Source organism: Sinocyclocheilus anshuiensis, unplaced genomic scaffold (genome assembly GCF_001515605.1).
Source record: "Sinocyclocheilus anshuiensis isolate Anshui unplaced genomic scaffold, SAMN03320099.WGS_v1.1 scaffold85, whole genome shotgun sequence".
Classification (NCBI taxonomy): domain Eukaryota; kingdom Metazoa; phylum Chordata; class Actinopteri; order Cypriniformes; family Cyprinidae; genus Sinocyclocheilus; species Sinocyclocheilus anshuiensis.
This window is the reverse complement of record NW_015536800.1, coordinates 1,159,345-1,165,922: the sequence shown is the minus strand read 5'-3', so window position 1 is coordinate 1,165,922 and position 6,578 is coordinate 1,159,345.

Genomic DNA, 6,578 nt, shown 5'->3' with positions numbered 1-6,578 from the left:
TTCTTTTTTCATTCCCTGCAGCAGTGTTTGGCCAGCAGTGAAGGACTTAAATTTATAACTGCTGTAGAAAGATTAATTTCAGAAGCTGCTTAATTGGCCTTGAAACAACTTCCATTTAGAAACCAATCACAACACTGTCGCCCACCACTTGGCATGATGGATAAAATCTCATAGTCACCTCCTTTAAAGAGTCTGATGGTAAAAAATGGTTGTGATATTAACGGTAAAATACTGTAAAAATACTACAGTTAAAACCTACTAATTGGTTAACGGTAAGTTCCCTTACTATATACGGTGAAAAACTGTAATGGACATTTCATGTAATTTTACAGTAAAATACAGTTTTTGGGAGTGAAAAAGAATGTTTAATTTTCAGTGAAAACCCCAAAATTGACATTCTCAGAATTCATTTTATGTTTTTTCATTGAAATAACTGTTCTTCTTATTTTTATTTTTTTTTACCATTTATATTCATTAGGGTTGTATGTTACATCTAATGTTGTTAAATTAATATATAATGTCTTGCATTATTTCATTTTCATGTGCATGATGCTGTTTAGTGTTTGTGTCAATGACACTGTGCACCTTCTATATATGCTAGTATTTTCATTTTCAACTTGTGGAAAAGCTGTTTGCGATGAGCTTTGGTTCATCATGTGACTTTCTCATCACCATCTGCTTTTGGTGGTTATCAGTGTATTACAAAGGGACTAAACAGATTTAAGTATTTCAATAGGTTGGTATATTAACATTATATCAGTTAATAAAATACAGTTTTTAAATGTAAAGGTAAGTTGAATCCGTAAAACCTAAAATGTTGCTACCATATTTGTTTTCGGTAAAAAAACACAGCTGCCAGTTTTTTACTATAAATTTTACATTTTTTTTTTTTTACAATGTAGGTTTAGTTCAAACATCCTGCTGTAAGGATTGTGGGGAGGAGACAGAATGTGTGTTAAAAAGTGTCAAGAACAGTCGTCCAGCACCTTACAATTTCAGTTAAGGTCGATCTGTTCTACTTTTTCGGTAAACAAAAAATAAATGTAAATAAAATGTAAAATAAATAAATACATACATACATACATACATTTTTAAAATGCTATGCAAACTTTTGGCATACTGCCAAACTTGTTATGCAGTATGTTTTGAACTCCAACATTTAAAAATGTTTGTGTTTTAATTTAGTAAGCTTTTCTATAAAAGGGTGCACTAGACTTTTAGAAATATGCTCTGGTTTAGACACCTAAATGTTCATAATTTACTTGATTATTTAGTTGATTAATAATTAACTTAATTAAAACACAATAATTAACTTGATTATTAACCGTTGATTATAAAAAAATATGTCTAACGGGATGGAAATAAAGAGCTAAGTTTATGCAAAATCAGTGCCCATTGAGAGATTGACAGTTTGCAAATTCACATTTTTTAATATATTTTTAAAATATATTTTGCCATCAGCTTTGTCATCAGATCAAAAAAAGGGGAAGGGTAGTAGATGATGTTAAGCATTTAAGGGTTGAGGAAAATAACTAAGTTAAACACACACACACACACACACACACACATTAAGATGATATATTAAGAAGAAACATGATGGGTAGAAAGATTGGTGTGTTTTACACAATATCTGTTGTAATAATGTATATTGTCAACAGTTTTGAAAATGGCAAAAAAAAAAAAAAAAAAAGACCAAAAGAAAAAGCAGATGGTGGACCTCAAATCAAACTAAAGCTGAATGCCAGGGGAAGGTTTGAGTCTCACTTTCAATAAACCAGTAAGCTCAGTTCACTCTTTACTTGGTATGACTTGGAGCTGATTTTGCAGTTTTGCACTACTCTCTCCTCACACCAAAAAAAGAAAAAGAAGAAGAAGAAGAAGAAAAAAAATATAGTATACCGGAATTTGATTCCAGCCTGCTGTACTTGATGCTGAAATGTAGCTATCTGGCAATTTTAAAAATATCCTCAGAGCTTATAAAATTGACTCAAAATACATTGCTACATGAAAATTTTATCAGCACATAATATTGAGCAAATGTAAAAATACAGATGGATCCTGGCTTCAGCCTGAGCATCCTGCAGGCTGTTTCATTTATAAATCCACATATTACAAGAAAAAAGATGTTCTTTCATATTATACTGTTTAAATGCAGACTAAATAATTCTTTCCTAGCAATGCTTGCACCACTGCTAGGAGACTGTTATACCTACAACTAAAAAAGGAATACCTAAAATACCTAAAAATAAAGCTTCCAAAGGTTTCTTTTGGTAATAAAAATTGTTCAGTGAACATTTCTTAAAAAAATAAAAAAATATTTTAAAGGATGTTAAATGTTCTTCATGTAACCAATGCCAGTACAAAACATTTATGAATGCTGGACAGTTAGTTTGTGGATGAACTAAAATAACTAACTAACTAAATGTAATGTAATGTAATTGAAGTAATATTTAAAAATTATTTAGAATTTTTTCTAGTCTTCTGTGCATGCAATCCTTCATAAATTAATCTAATATGCTGATTTAGTGGTCAATAAAAAATATTGTTATCAGTGTTGAAAACAGTTGCACTGCATCATTTGTTTGTTATGTTTATGGAAACTGTGATACATATTTTATTAGGATTCTTTTAATGGATAGAAATTTTAAAAGTATCAATATTAAGCTTACTACTGTAAGTTATATTAATCTCAATTTAAACTGTCTTATATTTATTACAGCAACATATCAGACCAGGCTTTAAAGCATTCCTTTAACTTCCTGTCATCTTCTTGAGTTCTGCCCACTCTCTTCTGGAACTACATGGAAGACACTCGAACAACACTGCAGGAAATGAAGAGGAGTAGAGACTTGGCAACAAATGCGACACGGTAACATGCAGAAAGGATATAGAGGTACAGCAGTCTACCAGAAGACATTAAAGGGCATGTCAAATTAACTTTCAAAAGTTCAGGGATGTGATAATAAGTCCAGCAAACCTGTGATGTGTGTGAGGAGAGCTATGCCTATAAATTCAAGAGTAATGGCAGTGGCATTCTTTCATGACAATAAATTAATGGAACCCAAGGGACTTTTTATACTGACATTTTAAACTAACTTTTCTAGGGTTTTTTGAGGAAACAAGAACCGAGGAGAGAAGAAAAAAGGAGAGAGGTTGAAAAAGGTGAGAACGGCAGTTTGCCAGAGAGTTGAGACATTGCAGATAGATAGAGACATTTGAGTCCATCTCTATAATATACAGCACATATCATTCACAGCACTGCCTAATTCATTATCCACACTGCTGCGCAATTATGCAGCGTCGGCAATCCGGAGCACACACGCGCGTACGCACACACTTTGTGTGTCACACTTTATCACCCGAGCTGAGGTCCGTCACACTAAATTACAGCGTCAATAAGACCTGTAGGCCAAAGCAAAGGGCCAGCCTTCCTCACACACACACACATACATACGAAATGCTATCACATCCTAAAAGAGAGCGTGATAGCTACTCATTACTTCTCTGTTTATAAATGTCACGTCACATGCTCGCATCGCACCTCTACGGGCCGTTTCGAGAAGCAGCTTTTTCTCATGCATCCCTTTATCCACCTTCAATCACTCTGCGTCTTTCAATTTGGCACTCTGATCACCCCATTCTCTCGGCGTTTCATTGTCTTTCCCTTCCTGCTCTCTCTATTTCCCTCTCGCCTCAATAAATGCCTCCGTAGAGACAATAAACAAAAACAACGACCTCTTTAGAAACCCTCAATATGGCTCACTAGCAAATGAAGTCGCAGAGGACAAATTACCGCGGCTCTTGTTAACGCCGACCTGCTTATTAATTCCGCATGTTTTTTTAAATGTTGGGTCGGGGCTGTATTTTAAAACGTCTTAATGGCCTCCGCCATTCCATTAACGTTCTGTTCCCCTTCTCTGCACTCTGACTGATGTGCAAGTCACCTAATTGCAGACAAATCGCTTTGCCACACACAATAACTTGGGTAGTTTTGATGTTTAATTTTAGGAGCTTATTAAGCGCAGGTCTTTTCCTTCTTTCTCGCTCGTTGTTTAACTTGAAGGCTATTTTTCTTTTGCATAAGGTGTGTAGTTTGTGTCTGTCTCACAGCACGCATACACAATGAGGGGCACTGACTGCGCCGCGCAGGAGATTGATTTCATAAATCACGCGCTTGTTTGTAATGGCTTTCTTTCCCTGGTGCTCTTTTTTCACCCAGCAGCAAAAGCCATTCAATAAATGGCACGTCACTGTTGTGTGTAATGCACGGAGACAAACAGCAAACTAATGACTGTAATGGGCTTTGTTGAATGCCAAGTTTCAATATGCACGGGGTGGGTTATAGTATGTAACCTGCTGTGTGGAGGCCGGTTGCTTGTACATGGGCTTGGTGTATGACGGGAGTCGGGACGGTGCTATTTGAGTGAAGTCGGGTGAGTGTGTGTGCATGTATGATTCCTCTTGCGCAAGCAACCCAAACAACTCTCCATCTTAAGGGGAGTGGCGATGAAACATCCACTACTTAATTGTCACTTTAACCTTTAGACTTTTTAAATGCAGCTGCCACCATTGACAGCCCGTTATAATCAATTTTCTCAGTGGAGAGCACACTTTGGTAAATCATTGTGCGTGTCATCTCACCTCCAAAAAGAGTAAAGAGAATGCTTTTATGAAAGCATTACTCTTGACTGCTAATCATTAAAACCCATTAGTGAAGCTCCTAAATAAAACAACAGGAACATTATACTGCAGTCTCTCTCACTTTGACTCTATAAACAATACAAGACCAGGAAGTTTACCATATCAGCAATAAAACAGAGACTTTCTCTATTTCTCTCGTTTCTTCCCTGCTGTAAATGTCAGCATCTAGATTTTGCTCCATAAAACTCACTCAACAGCACAGCTTTTCTATAAAATTAAATTCAGACCTGTTGAAATCTCTCATTTACACTTAATAATATGATTATTCATAGCTGGGCCAACATACTGACATTTATTCATGTGATCATAAAACTGATGCTAAATCTGTCAAAACACAGCAGTTAGCCATGACAGCCTGTATATACATTCATGACAGCAAGAATGCTACACCATTAATGCTAAATCTCCCCAGAATCATGCTAATGATGGAATATGTTTGTGCTATTAATTAGTGGTGCCCAAATCATAGAAAACGTTGCAGCACAAGTAGTACCAAAAGCCCATTACTTGCAGAGATTTGACAGCACTGTTAGCGAGTGACCAGCTCATTGCTTGCTCTCTATTCAAAAAAATAAAAATAAAAAAAAACATTTTCCTAATCAGTATTTGTCTTGTTTTTCAGTAAATACCTACATGTATTTTCTTATTTTTCAATTTAACATTTTCTATTTTAATCGTTTGTACATGATAAACTTTACACATGACAAGTTCTTGTATTCTATCTACAATATTTTTTAAAGGTTGGTTTTAATACAGATGTCAGGGAGACATCTTTGGCTGTTGCATCAATTTTTGTAGCTATTCAGCATCTCACACCATGAGTGGTGCATTTTTTCAATACTTTTACCTTAATACATTTTTTTTTCCTGTTTACATTTCCTGAGTTAAAACAGATTTGAGTCACATGGGTATACTGTATATTTTCAAAGTATTAAACCAATGGAAGCACTTAAATGTATCTTTTTGTGGTACACTCTAAAAATAAAGGTGCTTAAAAGGTTCGTCACAGCGGTGTGTCACACGTTGGTGATACAAACTGCACAAGTACGAAGGAGATCAACGGAAAGCCTTTTAATAAGATCAATTCAGGAGAACAGGCACGGAAACCAACTTAACATAGATGGAGAACGGACGAAGACTAAGGGAGAACTGAGGACTTATAAGCATGAACCAAACAAAGGGAACTAATGAGATGATTAACAGACAACAGGTGAACAGAATGACATAATCAGGCAACTCAAGAAAGCTAGGTCACAACGGAGAGAACAGAAAACAAGGCATACATGTAACAGTTTGCCCCCTCCCGGGCAGGCACGTCCCCGCGCTGTAACAAAGTCCAACTGAGGAGAGAGGGTGGGGGCTCTGGAGGAGGGCGTGGAACAGGAGAAAGGCAGAAAAAAAGCCCAAAAGAGTCCAAGGGGGAGTGGAGGGTGGGAGGAGCCAAGGGGAAGACAGGAGCAGGAGGAGCCAGATTTTGGTCCAGAGACCAGCCAGGGCGGAGTCGAAGGAAGGAGGAGCCATGGTGGAGAAGGCCTTGACCACACCCTGGGGACGAACGATGGAGACGGAACCACTGGAGGTGGAGACCTAGATGGAGCAAAGCAGACGGAGAGCCAGGGTGACACCGAGGATCCGGAGGGCCATGGCGGAGCTGATGGCTCAGGCGACCAAGGTGGAGGCGGGGATCCGGAAGACCGTGGCAGAGCCGGAGCGACTGAGGACGAAGGTGGAGCCGGAGGGAAGGAGGAGCCAGACAGAGCCAGAGGGACGGAGTGACGAGGCGAAGCCAGAGGAGTGGAGTCCCGAGGCGGCGGATGGTTGACAACTGACCAAGGCGGAGCCGGAGGGACGAGGGAGCCCAGTGAAGCCGGTGGACT